This window comes from Melanerpes formicivorus, unplaced genomic scaffold, assembly GCF_026170545.1.
Source record: "Melanerpes formicivorus ecotype bairdi unplaced genomic scaffold, bMelFor1.0.p_v2 SCAF_34, whole genome shotgun sequence".
NCBI classification, from domain to species: Eukaryota; Metazoa; Chordata; class Aves; order Piciformes; family Picidae; genus Melanerpes; species Melanerpes formicivorus.
Window position 1 is genome coordinate 8912294 of NW_027142386.1, and position 15566 is coordinate 8927859.

At 60.7% G+C, this 15566-nt stretch overlaps 1 pseudogene; it reads left to right on the top strand.

The window, feature by feature from the left end:
* LOC137450032 (hydrocephalus-inducing protein homolog) overlaps nt 1–15566 on the top strand; it is a 73492-nt pseudogene that overhangs the window by 13822 nt on the left and 44104 nt on the right.

The window sequence follows — 15566 nt, forward strand, 5'->3', positions numbered from 1 at the left end:
TGCAAGCTCAGGCTGTGCAAAGAGCAGCCCTGAGCAGCTCCAGGGGAGGAAGAGCCACTCGAGGCTGTTGTTGGAGCCTCCATCAGCTGTGGCAGTGGCTGTGAAGCAGGAAGGCTCCCGGGGGGCTGCTGCCTTTCACAAAGCTCTTCCGAGCTTGCAAGCAGGGAGTGCGAGTGGCCAGGGAAGAGGCAGGGATCGTGGGCTGGGAGCCGGGGGCTCGGGGGCAGCCCCTTGCTGTGCCGCTGCTGTGCCTCCCCGAGCGCTTCTGCCAGAGCCTCTGCAGAGCTGCTGGTGATGCCCTTGTCTGCTGGGCTTTGTCTCTGGGCTGCAGGCTGTGGGGGCAGTTCAAGCCGCGTCCCCCCCTGGAGCCCAGGAAGCAGCCTGCGCCCCAGGGACGCCGTTCCCGGCTCCCCCGCATCTTCCAGCAGCAGAGGGCGAAGGCGCAAGGAGAGTCCCTGCTGTGCCGCTCTGAGGAGATCTTCACCATCGAGCCGCTGGTGAGCCGCAGCTGAGAGCCCTCCTTCCTCCTCCTCCTCCTCCTCCTCCTCCTCCTCCCTGGGGAGGTCCCTTGGCAGATCCTGCCCCCAGCTCCCGCAGAGGGAGTGGAGCTGGCAGGGCTTGGTGCACAAAGCCTTGGTGAGCTGCAGGGCCCTGGCAGGCAGCGAGAGCCTGCTGGCAGCTGAGCAAAAGAAGGGCACTGCCTCGGTGTCCTTCCAGCCCTCAGAGGGCTCTGCGGTGTTAGCTGCAAGGACATCCCCTCCGTGTGGCTCGGGGGCTGCCCAGAGGCTGTTAGAGCACTGCAGGTCCCAAACCACCTGAAGAAGGGAAGGAGAGGAGGCAAAGGGCAGCTGAGTTATGGCAATAGCAATCCCCTCCTGGAAGCCGGGCTTCCACCAGCTCTGAGTCTCCCTGCCAGTGTCACCTGTGAGCCTGGGCCCCAGGCTGGCAGGTTGAAAGGGGCTCTGGGAGTTGTGGTGCCCCTAGGTACAGAGAAGGGCTTGCTGCTGGTTCTGGGAGCCCAAGGCCACATCCTGCCACCAACCAGAGCCCTGACTCGGAGGGAGAGCATGGTCTGAGCTGGAGAATGCTGCTGTCTGAGCAGCATCTCATCTGGGAGTAAAGCCTGCAGGAATCCCAACCTCTTCTTTCTATGCAGAGAGGTGAAATGAGTGTGAAGGAAGGGCTCAGCTGCTCTTGCTGCTTCCTCCTGGAGCCCATGGAAGGCTGAGAGCCAGCAGCAGCAGCACCACTGCGCTGTCCCAGCACAGCAGCTGGCAGCAGCAGGATGGGAGCAGGAGGTTGTGGCAGAGCAGTAGGGATGTTGGAGGCAGTGGGAGGTGAGCAGCATCCTGTGGTGTGTCAGAGCTGCTTTGGGAGTGTGTTGGGGGCTCCTGCTTGGTGACAGCTGCACTGTGTCTCCACAAGCAGCTGAACCTGCTCTCCAGCTTGTGAGGGGCAGCAGTCTGGCTGCCCACAGCACTGAGTCCTGGTGCTCCTGGTAATGATGGAGGGACACCAAGTGCAGCCTGGCCTCAAGCCTTGGGAGTGGAAACCTTTCCTCACTGGCTCTGGGGATGTGCCACACTGTGCTCTAGGACTGACTTAGAAGTGGGCTGCTCCATGGCTCTCTGCCCTTCTGCCCTGTCCAGCCTTCTCAGTCTCTTGGTTTCCCAGGCTTCCCTCCCCTCTGGAGCAGGTTCCCTTGCAGAGCTCTGCCTGTGCCTGTCTCTCCTCCCCCAGCCCAGCACGTGTGGTGCTTGCTCCTCGCTCTCCCTTGGTGCTCTGAAGAAGGGCTGCAGGGCTGTGGCTGCAAACATGAGCTGGAAGCTTTGGTGATCAATGGTTTGCTGCCATCCTCTCTTCTAGGAGGGAGAGGTGTGGCCAAACTCCTCAGCTGAGATCCAGGTGACCTTTAAGCCCCAGGCAGCCAGAGTCTATGAAGCCAAGTTCTACTGTGACATCTCAGGTACAGCTCCATTCTGCTGCTCTCTGCCCCAGGCTGCAGGCCAGGCACAAGCAACCTTCCAGCCCCCTGGCTCCTGCTCGAGTTGCTAGGAAGGGTCAGTGGCCAACAGGACCCGTGCCTGCTGTCCCTGTGGCTCCCAGCTGCTCTGCTGTCCAAGGCCAGGGCTCAGGACACTGCCTCTGGACCACTGAGTCCAGAACATGTGAGGCAGGGAAGGGCTCAGGTTTCCTGCCATGGGTTTGCCAGCCTTTGCTCTGCTGGGAGGTGTCTGTGAAGGCCAAGGAGCTACAGAACACAGCAGCCCCTAAGCCCCTCTAGCCTGTTTCCCTCCAAGAGGAGTCCTCATAGCCTGGAGGCATCCTGGGGCTCCTGAGGTGGTAGGAGCTGAGTTCCAGAGTGCTGCCAGCCCCTGGATCTCCTCCCACTGGTCAGCTACTGCCAGCGCTTAGGTGGGGAACCCTGCTGAATGCAGGGTGCCCTCCAAAGGAGCATCTCTGGCCAGCAGGTGCTTCTCCCTGCCTGGGAAGTGTCTCCTGGCAGCTCTGAGGCTGTGCTTCCCCTGGGTGGCGTTGCTCAGGGCTTGCTCTGCTCAGCAGGAGGTCTCTCCCTGGCAAGCTGAGCCCCAGCAGCCTGCTGGATGAGCTCTGTGCCGCTGCTGTCTCCCTGCAGGGTGCTCAGGCTGTTGGTGGCAGCAGCCAGCACTGCCCCCTGAGTGACACCAGCTCTGCCCTTCCAGAGGTGGTGGCTGTGCTGTGCTAGCCCAGGGCAGGGAGTGCTTGTAGCCAGGTTCAGGCTTCCTTGTCCTTCCTCTCCATCTCTGCAGGGTGCTGCTCAGGCTGTGTCTCAAGGGTGGGAGCTCGCTGCCAGGCTTTCTCCACGGAATCTGATGGGTGTCCTCACCTCCAGAGCTCATGGAGGTCCAGCAGCCCAGCTCCCACTCTTGGAGGGTGCTGAAAGCACCAACCCTGCTCTGCTGCTTTGTTGATTTCCTTCCTGCCCCAAGCCAAGGGACACAGATGCCAGGGAACAGCTTTTGACTTGCCCAGGAATTGGGCCTGGTTCCCTTGGCCAGTGCCACCTCCAGTGTGAGCCCAGGGCTTGTGTTCCCAAAATGTCTTCCTGCCCCAGCTGCACTTGTCAGAGCTGGGCAAGGCAATTCTTGCTTCACAAAGTTGCCAGTGCTGAGCTGCTGGCTCTGGGCTTTCTGCTCTGCTGAGGGAGATGTCCATCCCTCTACAGCAGGGGTGGATCTCCAGGGCTTGTGCCAGGAGAGGTTTTGCATTGCAGAGCAATAAGAGAGCTACTTGCACACAGCCCTTGAGCTGCTCTGGGGCTCCAGGAGGCAGAGCTGAGCAAATGCTCTGTCTTGGGAGAGAGAAGCCTGCTCTTGACAGACCCTGCTGGGCCTTCAGGAGAGCTTCACTTCTTGCAGCCATTCTGTGGCAGATGAGCATTCCAAAGCAGCGGGTCCCCTGTGCTGCCAGGGTGGAAACTGTCCCAGAATCAAGGTCCCTGTGAGTTGAAAGAAACCAAGGAGTCAATTAATTTTGCTCCTTGATTCCTCCAAGCCCCTTGGCTGACCTCCTCAGACCTTGAGCATGTTTGACACTGAGGGTGGTGAGAGCCTGGCCCCAGTTGCCCAGGGAGGGGTAGGTGCCCCACTCCTGGAACCCCTTCAGGTCAGGTTGCTTGGGGCTCAGAGCCAGCTGCTGTGCCTGCAGCTGTTCTGCTGAGTGCTGCTGCTTGGGCTGGCTGCCCTTGGAAGGTCCCTTCCCACCTCAAGGCCTCAAGGAGTCATCCAATGGAACTCTCTCCCCAGGCCGTGAGGCCAGGCTGCCTCTGCACATCCAAGGGGAAGGCCGAGGGCCCTGGCTCTGCTTCAGCCTTGAGCAGCTGGACCTTGGGCAGGTGTTGGTTGGCTCCAGCAGCAAGTCTGAGGTGAGCAGCAGGGGCTGGCAGGGCTTGGGGGGAAGTCCTACTATGGAGACAGGCTGTGGGAGCTGGGGCTGTTCAGGCTGGGGAAGAGAAGGCTCCAGGGAGAGCTCAGAGCAGCCTTCCAGGAGCTGAAGTAGCTCCAGGAGAGCTGGGGAGGGACTTTGGCCAAGGGCTGGGGGAGAGGAGGAGAGGGAATGGGGTGAAGCTTGGGGAGGGCAGCTTGAGACTGGAAACTAGGAAGATTCTTTAGAGTGAGAGGAGGGAGAGCCTGGCACAGGCTGCCCAGGGAGGCTGTGGCTGCCCCCTCCCTGGAAGTGTTCAGGAGCAGGCTGGATGAGGCCTGGAGCAGCCTGGGCTGGTGGGAGGGGTCTCTGCCTATGGGGGGGGTTGGAACTGGATGAGCTGGAAGGTCCCTTCCAACCAAGCCATTCCAGGATCCATTCTATGGAGTCCTGGCTGCTTGGCATCAAACCCCCAAAGGCTGAACTTCCCTTTGGCTTCTGCCAAGCAGCAGCAGGCAGCATCCTCTGCCTTTGCCAGCTGTCAGCTTGTGCTGCTCTGGGCTGGACCTGCAGGCCAAAAGCCCAAATGGAAACCGATTGAGATTCCCTCCCCCTTTCCCTTTCCTGGTAAGGTAAAGCAAATCAGGCAGGAGAAAGGAGAGGTAAGATCAGGGAAAAAATGGTCTGGAATCTGTTTGGGAGTGAAAAAAGGTAACTTTATCTATCTCTATGTATCAGTAACAGGGCAGGTTCCAAAGGGATAGGGTGAAGGGCAGGGGGCAAAGCATCCAAAGGCAGCCCCAGCTGGCACTGGATTCCCTTGGTGCCAGTGGCTGCAGCTCTTCAGGAGGTGTGGATGCAGCAGGGAGCAGCAGGGGGGGATGCAGCAGCCCTGGGGAGCCTTCTGTGCAGCAGTGGCTGTGCAGGGGAAAGAGAGAGCAGGAGCAGAGCTCTGCCCTGCCTAGCAAGGCTTGCTGGGCAGGGAGGGGCAGTGGCATAGAGCCCCTTGGAGCCAGGGGACCCCTCCTCCTGGGAGGGGGAAAGCCAAGTCTCTCTCTGCCCAGCCAGAGCAGCTGGGGCTGGGCTCTTTTCAGCCCCCATCAAGGGGGGTGTAACCCTGCAGGGAGGTGCTTGGGCAGGACACAAATCAGCCTCCTGGAAGGAAAGAAAGTTCCTTAGGGGTTTCCATTGGCTGTCTTGCAGGTGATCCTGCACAACAAAGGAGCCATCCATGCCTCCTTCAGCTTGGTCCCTCCAACTACAGCTCTGGGCCCCTGCTTCAGCTTCTCCCCCTGTCAGGGCCTTCTCTTGCCAGATGAGTTCCAAGTCATCCAGGTCTGCTTCTGTCCCCCTGTCCTGGGGCACTTCACAGAGGAATTCAGGTTCAGTGTGGAAGGATCCCCTGAGCCTGTGACCTTGACTGTCAGGTGAGAGGCTGAGTGCAGCCCCCTGTGCTGTGAGAGCAGCTTTGCAGCCTGCCAGCAGCAGTGCAAGCTGCAGGCTCTGCAGTGCTCTGCAGCCAAGCCAAGGCCTCCTCTGCTGTGTCCCCCCAGGGGCTGTGTCTCTGCACCCCCTCTGCGCTTCGATGTCCCTTGCCTGCGCTTCGGGGACGTCTCCTATGGTGAGTGTGGCCTGGCCTTGGAGCACAGCCCGAGGGCTCTGCAGCCCCAGAGTGCAGCCTCAGAGCCTCCAGCACTGGTGGCCCTCCAGAGCAGCCTTCAGGAGGTTCAAGCAGGGCTGCAGGCTGCCTGGGCAGGGCTTTGCCATCCTGAGGGCACAGAGGCCCAAAGGACTGGCAGAGCAGGGTCTTGTGGGGTCCCTGATGCTCTGATCAGCCCCAGGCTGCCAGTCCTTGGCAGCAGGATGGCTGTGAGAGCCCCAGCAGGGCCCAGGGGCTGGGACTGCAGGAGGAGGGAGTTGAAGCTCTGGCCCAGCCCATAGCTGCTGTGGGTCAATGTTGCCAGGCCTGGAGACCATTTCCCCCCTGCGCTGCAGGGTGAGATGTTGCTTGGTGCTGGGAGGGCCACTGGTTGTCAGTGCCAGGGAATGTGGCCAAGAAACAGCTCTGCCTCAGGCCCTGGTGTGCTCAGAGCCCTGGGCTCCTTCTCCTTGCCCAGCAGAGGCCCAGCTCTGCTGCCTGAGCACTGAGCTGCAGGTTCTGCTGCTTCAGCTCAGGCTCCCAGAAGGCTTTTCCCTGAGGGGCTCTCAGCTCTGCCTGGGAAGCCAGTTCTGGGCTGACTGAAGAGCTGTGCTCAGCCTGGCCAGGATGCCTCTCTGTTTTCCTCCTGCTGAGGGACTTGGCTAAGAGAAGTGCTGGCCTTTGCTGAGCTGCAGCCTCCCCTCCCTCCATCCCTGCCCTGTCTCTTGGCTTCCTTGTGAGCAGACAAAGCCAGAGGGCTGCCAGCAGGCAGCAGCCTGGGATCCAAGAGGAGAAGAGTCCTCTCCAGCTGCTGGCCTGGAGAAGGCCTTTGCAGCTGCAGGCTCCTGGTGCTTGCTGTGCCCTGCTGGCCACCCTCTGCTGAGAGCAGCCTTGGCCTTCTTGGCCAGGAGGGCCCCTGGCTGCCCCATGGGGAACTTGTTGTCCCCCAGCAGTGCCAGCACAGAGCTGCTTGGCTTCCGCGGCAGCTGCAGCTCAGAGGGAAGAGAGCCAGAGGCCAAGGGCAGCCTGAGCATGTCAGGAGATTGCCTGCAGGAGGCAGAGGAGCTGTGTGCAGAGGTGCAGAGCTGTGTCCTTTCTCCTAGGCTTCCCTCACAGCCTGTTCTGTCGCCTGACCAACACCTCCCTGGTGCCTGTGGCCTTCACCCTCCGTGTGCCCGGGGACGGTGTGGCAGAGCCCAGCGTGCCCAGCACTGCCCAGGTGCTGGACAACTCTCTGCCCTCCTGGAAGAAGAGAGCCAGGAGGTGCCTCAGGCCCTGTGAGTTCACCATCAGCCCTGGCAGAGGCACCATCCCTGCCCTGAGCTTCCAGGACATCCAGGTAGGGAGCAGTGGGGCCAGAGGGGCTTCAGCAGCTGGGGCTGAGGCTGCCCTGCTCTGGGAGAGGGCTTCAGTGCTGCTGGCTGGGAGGGGGAGGCCAGGCAGAGCCCTGCAGCAGGGCTGGGCTGTTGGGAGCTGTGCTGCTCTGGGACTTGCCTTTGGAGCAGCCTTTGGAGCCTGCAGGCAGAAGCTGCAGCTCCTGCCCCCCAGGCTCCAGGCCAGAAGCCACTGCTGAGGCTTTCAGAGCTGCTTAGGCTGATTCCTTGGCCTGCAGCTGGGCAGAGGAAGGCTGAGGGCAGCAGGAGGCTGTTGCAGGGAGAGATGTGGCTGGAGGAAGCAGTTAGCTTCTCTGCCTGCTCTTCTTCCTCCTGTGCTGTGGGCAGGATGAGTTGGATTCCCTGCAGTGCTCTGCAGGGGGACTGCAGAAGCTGTGGTGGCTGTGAGCTGAGCAGGTTCTGCTGGGCCAAGCTTCTGCAGCAGCTTCCCCCTGCACAGCTGCAGTGGTTCTGCTGGAGGCAGCAGCTCTGCCCTGCACTGCTGCTGTTCCCTGGCCATGCAGTGCTGAGTGGCAGCTGGCCCTGCTGGGGCCTGCATTCCTCTCACCCATGGCCTGGGAGCTGCCACAGGCACTTCTGCAAGCAGCTCTTGCCAGCAGCCTTGTGGTGCTGCCAGGGCCTGTGCTCTGCAGATGGAGCAGCACCAGGGCCAAGGCCTCCCTTGCTTCCCATGGCCTGGGAATGGAAAGGCAGCAGCTGTGGGGGTGCTGAAGTGTTTGGGGCTTTGCTCTCCCCCCAGGTCACCCTGTGCTCCAACACCCAGGGCTTGTATGAGCTGGCTCTGGTGGTGGATGTGGATGGTGTGGGCCAGGAGCTGCTGTCACTGCCCCTCACAGCCAGGTACCAGCACTTTCCTTGCAGGGTCTCTTGGTGCATCCAGCCCCTTGCATGTGGTTTGCTGGCTCCAGCTCCACAGGAGGAGCCTTGCATCATGAGCTGGTTCTGCCCAGGCAGAGCTGGGAGCAGCAGGGCTTGCAGGCAGCCCCCTGGAGGAGCATCATCCCAGAATGGCCAGGCCTGGCCCTGAGCCTTTTCCTAAAGGACACAGCAATTCTATGGCTGCTTGGCACTGCCCCTCCCCTGGCACAGCCTGGGGCCATTTCTCTTGTGCTGTCACTCGTTCCTGGGGAGCAGAGCCCAAGCCCCAGCTGGCTCCAGCCTCCTTTCAGGGACATGTGGAGAGCCAGGAGGGCTCTGCTCTGCCTCCTTTGCTGCAGGCTAAACGCCGCCAGTTGCTCCCAGCAGCTCTGCTCCTGCCCAGCCCTGTTCTCCAGACCCTTCCCCAGCTGTGTTGCCCTTCTCTGGACCCGCTCCAGCCCCTCAAGGCCCTTCTTGGAGGGGCCCTAAACTGCTGCCAGGATGTGAGGGGTGGCCTCAGCAGTGCTGAGCCCAGGGGGCCGATCCCTGCCCTGCTCCTGCTGGCCACGGGGTTGCTGATCCAGGCCAGGCTGCTGGTGGCAATTTGCAGCCACTCTGCGCTAGGCAGCTGTGTTCTGCTCCCTTCCATGCCCCCTGAGGGGTCAAGCAGCCTCTCCTCTGCCAGTGTCTCCATTGCCTCTGGCCCTCTCTCTGCCCAGGTGTGTGGTTCCTGCTCTGCGAGTGCCCAAGCCCGTGGTGACCTTCGGCCGCTGCTACCTGCAGCTCCCTGCCCAGCAGCTGCTGCCCCTGGTGAACGACAGCGACCTGCCAGGCTGCTATGCACTGCTGCCTCAGGTTGGCATCACCCCCACCCACCTCCTGCCCCCAGGGCTCAGCCAGGCTGTGCTGGGGAGAAAAGGCCTTTGGGAGAGAGAGACCTTGATGCTTTCCAGTCCATCCTACAGGTTTGCTGGGAACAGGAACCCACTGTCTTGGTCTGGAGAGGGAAAGAGCCTCAGTTCTTGTGAATATTCCTGTGTTAGGAAATTAGAGGCACAGAGGAGGCCAAAATAGCAACAGCTAGGCTATGTAGTACACAAATAAAGTGGATGGATCAGAAGGGGAGAGAGAGAGAAAATAGGGAGAGAGAGAAGAGGAATTCTATTGGCACCCCCTCACCCCCCAAGACAGTTTGGGTCTGTGGAGGAAGGGTGCTGCAGCTTTGGCTGTAGAGGAGAGGTCATTGCTGTCCTCTGAGCAGCCTCTTCAGCTCCATGAGTTGTAGCAGGCACAACTTAGGACATGGAGAGAGGGTTCCTTTTGGTCTGCTTCTTCCAGGGTCTCTGTCATTTTCCCTCTCCTGGTATGCTCTCCGTTTTCCTTCAGAGCAGCATTGTCCTGCCTGCTGCCTTGGCCTCCTCCTGCCTTGGCTCCTCCTGCCTTGGCCTTCCCCTCTCTTGGCCTCCTCCTGCCTTGGCCTCCTCCTGCCTTGGCCTCCTCCTGCCTTGGCCTCCTCCTGCCTTGGCCTCCTCCTGTCTTGGCCTCCTCCTGCCTTGGCCTCCTCCTGCCTTGGCCTCCTCCTGCCTTGGCCTCCTCCTGCCTTGGCTCCTCCTGCCTTGGCCTCCTCCTGCCTTGGCCTCCTCCTGCCTTGGCCTCCTCCTGCCTTGGCCTCCTCCTGCCTTGGCCTTCTCCTGAGCCAGTAGTTGCTCAGATCTGTTGCACAGCTTTTCAGAGGTGTGTGTTCCAGAGAGCAGGGATAGCAGTGGCCTCTGCCCGTTTCCAGGACAGCTGCAGTCTGCTTATCTCTGCACCTTCCTGAGAGGCATCCCAGTGGCTGCTCCCAATACACATCAGCTATTGCCTGGGCAAGCAGCAAAGGTGATTTTACCTTTGTTGAGTCCCATCAAGAGAGCCAAGATTCAGTCTCTCTCAGCTGCCCAAATGTAAGCTCAGGAAGCAGGGAAATGGGAACCTTCCTGAGGATCAACTTTAGGCAGCAATTGAGACAAATGTAGGCAGCTCTTTGGGAAGCAGTTTGCGCTCTGGCTCTGGGGTGCTGTCATGCAGGAGAACTCAGAGGGTGGTGAGAAGCTGCTCTGCCAGCCCAAGCAGGGAGAGTTGTGAGTGCAGCAGCTTTGGGACCCCCTGAGGATGCTGAGGCCATCTAAGCCTTGCCTTTCATTCTGTGCCTTCCTGCCAGGGATTTCAAACTCTTTGTGAGTTGCTGCTGTGGACACCTTAAGGGTTGACATTTCTCTACAAGTTCCCTCTGCAGTAACCTTTGATTGCCAGGATCAACCCAGGCTGGAGAGCAGCCCTATGGAGAAGCCCCTGAGGATACTGAGGGCTGCCAAGCTGCTCCTGAGCTGGCATTGTGCAGTACCAGCCCAGAGCCAGCTGTGCCCTGGGCTGGTCCCCAGCAGTGGGCAGCAGGGGCAGGGAGGAGGTTCTGCCCCTCTGCTGAGACCCCCCCCTGCAGTGCTGGGGCAGCTCTGGAGTCCTCAGCACATTCAGGGACCGGCTGGAGGAGGCCACAGCAATGCTGGGAGGCCTGGAAGCCCTCTGCTGTGAGGCCAGGCTGGGAGAGTTGGGGCTGTTGAGCCTGGAGAGGAGAAGGCTCCAGGGAGAGCTTCTGGTGGCTTTTCAGAGCCTGTTGGGAGAGGGGATGGCTTGAACTAAGAGAGGGAGATGGAGACTGGATAAGAGGAAGACATTTTTTCACTCTGAAGGGGGTGAGAGCCTGCCCAGGGTGCCCAGGGAGGTGAGAGATGCCCCTCCCTGGAACCTTTCCAGGCCAGGCTCTCAGGGGTGCGGAGCAGTCTGCTCCAGTTGCAGCTGTCCCTGCTCAGTGCAGGGGGCTTGGACTGGAGGAGCTTGAAAGATCCCTTTCAGCCCAGCCCCTTCTGTGCCCCTGCCCCTTCCAGAAGCACCAGGAGGATGCTGCTGTGCTGTACTCCAGCCCCGTGCCCTGTGGGATCATTCAGCCTCACAGCTCCGTGGAGGTGCCACTGACCCTGGAGGCCCAGGTGCCAGGAGAGCAGCACACTCCTGCCCGTGTGGCCGTCTTTGGGCGTGCAGGACACCCCCTGGTGAGTGCTGGAGGGGCCTGCTCCGTGCCACAGGGCTTGCTGGAGCCTGAGGTGTACAAGGCTTCTTGCAGGGCAAAGGGGGCTTGTACCACAGGGATCCCTGGCACTGGGTGAGGGGGAGAGGAGAGGCAGCGTGGTGCCCTCTGGGAGGGTGATCAGAGTGTGTGCCACAGCAGTGCACTGGGGACAGGGCAGATGGGGGAAGGAGCCAGCACTGTCCCTGCCTCTCCTCCTCTGCTCTTAGGAGAGGAGCAGCAACTGCTGCTGCCTTGGGGGTCTTGGGGAGGAGCAGCCAGGGACAGCCCAGAGTGCTGCTGAAGCAAAGGCTGGCTCTGGAATGAGTGAGAAGGTGCTGCAGCAAAGGCATCCAGCTGCCACCTCCAGTGCTCTTTGCTGCTTCTGCAAGAACACTGCTTTGGCTCAAGAGACCAAAAGGCTGCTGGAGTGCTGCCATCAGCTCTGTTCCTCAGGTGGTGCCAGGATTACCCCAGAGCACAAAGCAGAGCAGCAGCTTCCATGATCTCTCCTCTGCAGAGCCAGCTTGGTGCCAGCTAGGGCTGCTGGTCAAGGGGTAGCTTTGGGAGTGTTCCAAAAGCTGCTGCCCAAGCCTGGCTGTGCAGCAGCAGAAGCCAGGGAGAGTGGTTTGGGGCAAGGCTGAGCAGCAGCAGGGCTGGGAGCAGGCACAGGGCAGAGGAAGGAGAGCTGCTGGAGAGACTGCAGCCTGGGCAGGCTGCTTTCTTTCCCCCTGACAACAGCAGCTTGTGGCTTTCAGCTGGGGTCCCTCCAGAGCCCACCCTTGCTGCAGGCCTCCTGCTTCAGGCTTCCAACACTGCCAACTTCCAGCAGGCAGAGCTCTCCCCCATCCAGGAGCAGCCTCAGAGCTGTCTGACCCTTGCCAGCTTTCCCCATGGTGTTTTTCCTCTCTCCTCCCTGGAGCAGAAGGTCTCTTTGGTGAGCACTGGAGAGGGCCCAGTTGTCTCTGTGCAGCCCAGCCAGCTCGATTTTGGCAGCATCCAAGTTCTGCAGGAGGCCTCCCGGTGTCTGCAGCTCTGCAATCAGAGCCCCATCCCTGCAGCCTTCCAGGCAGAGGTGGTGAGTATCTGGAGAGGCTTCCAGTGGCAATGGCTGCTCTGTGGCCACCCGGGGCTCAGTTCTCCTCTGGAGCCTTTCCAGCTGGCTGCCTGAGAGAGCAAGCAAGATCTTCCACCCCCAGGTGGCCAGAGGAGCCTGGCTGTGGGGGCAGGTTCAGCTGGGGCAGCCCTCAGGAGCCCAGAGCTTGAGGAGATGTTTGAGCAGCAGTGAGCCTGGAGCCTGTTTCCAAGCTCCCCCTTTCCTTTGTGGAAGGTCTCTGGCTGTGAGAGTCATGGGTTTGGAGCTCTGGGATCACAGAATGCCTTGGGGTGGAAAAGACCTTTCAGATCCTCCAGGCCAAGCCTCAGCCCAGCACTGCCAGCTCAGCACTGAACCGTGGCCCTCAGCACCACAGCTCCAAGGCTTTGAAATCCCTCCAGGGATGGGGACTCTACCCCTGCCTAGGGCAGCCTGGGCCAGGCCTTGGCAGCCCTCAAGGGAAGGAATTGTTGCTCATGGCCACCCTCAACCTGCCCTGCTGCAACTGGAGGCCATTGCCTCTTGTCCTATCGCTTGTACCTGGGAGGAGAGACTGAACCCCACCTGGCTCCAGCCTCCTTTCAGGGAGGTGTAGAGAGCCAGAAGGTCTCCCCTCAGCCTCCTTTTCTCCAGGCTGAGCAATGCCAGGTCCTTCAGCTTTGAACTGAGGACAGGGCTTTGAGCAAGCTGCTTTAGTTGAAGCTGTCCCTGCCCAGGTCAGGGGCTTGGAACTAGTTGAAGGTCCCTTCCATGCCAAAGCATTCTGTGACTCTCTGATCTTCTCCCTGGGATTTGCTGGAGGAAAGTCAACTTCTTGCAGCTTGTCAGTGCTTAAAGAGGCCTCTAAGAAAGCTGGGGACAGACTGTTGACTAGGACTTGTAGTGAGAGGCCAAGAGGGCTAGTTGGAAACTCCAAGAGGGAGATTTCTAGCAGCTGTCCTGTGAGAGCTCAGTGCTGCCAGGCTGGAAACTCCAGCTGCCTTCCCCTGGCTCCTGCCCAATGCAATGTACTTGGCTCGTGCCCAGCCTGCCAGCACCTTGCTGCCTCCTGTTCCAAAGGGCAAAACCTCTCCAGGGATGCTGCAGGGTTTGGGCTGAGCAGGGCCTGTTGTCCCAAGCACAGCCCTGAAATGTGGAGCATGTCCCACTGCCCCCACGCTGGAGCCTTGGGAGCTGCAGATCTGCATGCCAGTGCATGTCCTGCTGGCCAGGGAGCACTCCCTGCAAGGAGGCTGGAGGAGGAAACAACCTTCTCTTGAGGCCGAGTGTCTCTGGGGCTGGTGAGGTGGTGGCTAATGAGGGGAGTCTGTGAGAGGAGGGTGGCACAGGGGGGGTGTCAGCTCCTGCAGAGGTGCTGCTTGCAGCCCCCCTAGCTCAGCTGCAGGCAAAGGAAGCCCTTCTGGTTTGTTGCCCTCACATCCTTGCTCCTCCAGCCCACAAGAGACCGAGGGCTGTGGCTCCTGGCCTCAGCTGGGCTCTGCCTTGTCTTGCAGGCTGGCAGAGGCTGGTGCTGGAGGGTTGAGCCCAGCCGAGGAGCGATCCCCCCCGAGGGCCAGGTGTCTGTGTCTGTCACAGCCCAGCTGGACGACACGGGGCAGTTCCAGGCCGAGGTGCAGCTGCTGGTGGAGCACAGCCGTGGCTCCGGCATCCCCGTGCGGGCGCTCGGCGTCGGCAGCACCATCGTCCTCGACAGGCCCTTGGCTCCGCAGCTCAGCCTGGGCACTCGCTTCAGGTAGGTGTCCCTCAGCTCCTGCTGCTGCCGGGGGCTCAGCCAGGAGAAGCTCCTGGCTCTTCCAGGGCAGCCCCAGGGCTTCTTCAGGCTGAAGCCCAGCAGGAGCAGGGCAGGGCTTGTGCCCTGTGCTGGGCACCGCTGAGGATACAGTCGGAGCCCTGGGCTCAGGTTTGGGCTCCTCGCTCCAGGAAGGGCAGTGAGGGGCTGGAGCGTGTCCAGGGAAGGGCAAGAAAGCTGGGGAAGGCTCTGGAGAACAGGGCTGGGGAGGAGCAGCTGAGGGAGCTGGGGGTGAAGAGGAGGCTGAGGGGAGACCTCAGTGCTGTCTACAAGAGCCTGGAAGGAGGCTGGAGCCAGGTGGGGGTTGGGCTCTTCTCCCAAGGAACAAGGGATAGGAGGAGAGAAGATGGCCTCAGGTTGCTCCAGGGGAGGTTTAGGTTGGACATGAGGAACAAATTCTTCCCCTAAGGGACAAGGCCTGGCCCAGGCTGCCCAGGGCAGTGCTGGAGTCCCCATCCCTGGAGGGGTTTCCTGGAGCAAAGGGTGGCCATGTCTGCCCAGCTGCACTTGGGCTTTCTTTCCAGGAAGGAACTTCCATTCCCATGGGACATTCCCTTGGGTTTCTGTCTGGCTCTGGTTGTTCATCTCTGGCTGTGGCTCTGTTTCCTCAGCAGCCAGAGCTGGGCTGGCTGCCCTGCTCCTCTCAGCCACACTCCTGCTGATCCATGTTCTTAGGCTCAGTGCTCTGTCTCAAACACAAGCCCAGCTGCTCTGGTCAGCAGAGGCTGATGAGGGCTGGATGCTTCCTAAAGGATGGAGGCATGAAAGGGATGCCAGGGCCCCCCACCAGTGAAGCCAGTGGTGCCCTGACCACCAGATAGGATCCTAGAATGGTTTGGTTTGGAAGGGATCATCTGGTTCCAACCCTCCTGCCACGGGCGGGCCCTGAGGAGTCCACACCCTGCAGCTCCCCGCTGGCATCTGCAGAGGAAGCCAACTGAGGCAGCAGCTGCCCAGGGGAAGCTGCAGTGGCCTGGAGCTGTTCCTCCATCTGCTTAGTGTCACAGGATCAGTCAGGGTTGGAAAGGACCACAGGGATCAGCCAGTTCCAACCCCCCTGCCATGGGCAGGGACACCCCACACTAGATCAGCCTGGCCAGAGCCTCATCCAGCCTGGCCTTAAACACCTCCAGGGACAGGGCCCCAACCACCTCCCTGCACAACCCATTCCAGGGCTTCACCACTCTCATGGGGAAGAACTTCCTCCTCCCCTCCAGCCTGAATCTCCCCACCTCCAGCTTCATTCCATTCCCCCTAGTCCTAGCACTGCCTGAGATCCTGAGCAGTCCCTCCCCAGCCTTCCTGTAGCCCCTTTCAGATCCTGGAAGGCCACAATGAGGTCACCTGGGAGCCTTCTCTTCTGCAGACTGAACAGCCCCAACTCCTTCAGTCTGTCCCCATAGGAGAGGTGCTCCAGCCCTCTGCTCATCCTCGTGGCCCTTCCCTGGACACCTTCCAGCACCTCCAGATCCCTCTTGTCATAGGGGCTTGCAGCCAGGTCAGGCCAGCTCAGGGTCTGATCCAGCCTGACCCTCAGGCAGCCCTTTGCTAAAACTCTGCTGAGTGTGAAGCAGCAGGGGCTGGTGCTGCTCTGCCCACAGCAGCTGAGAGGATGTGCTTCAGGAAGCTTTCCCTGGCTGGGCACAACCAGAGCTGCTGCTGGGTGGGGAGAAGCTCAGGGGTAGGCAAGGGCTGGCTCCCGCTGAAGGTTTGAGCTAGGTCAGCAGTTCAGAGGTGGTTCCATTGCCAGCTGTGTGGTCAGACAGCAGCAGCAGCAGCTGGGT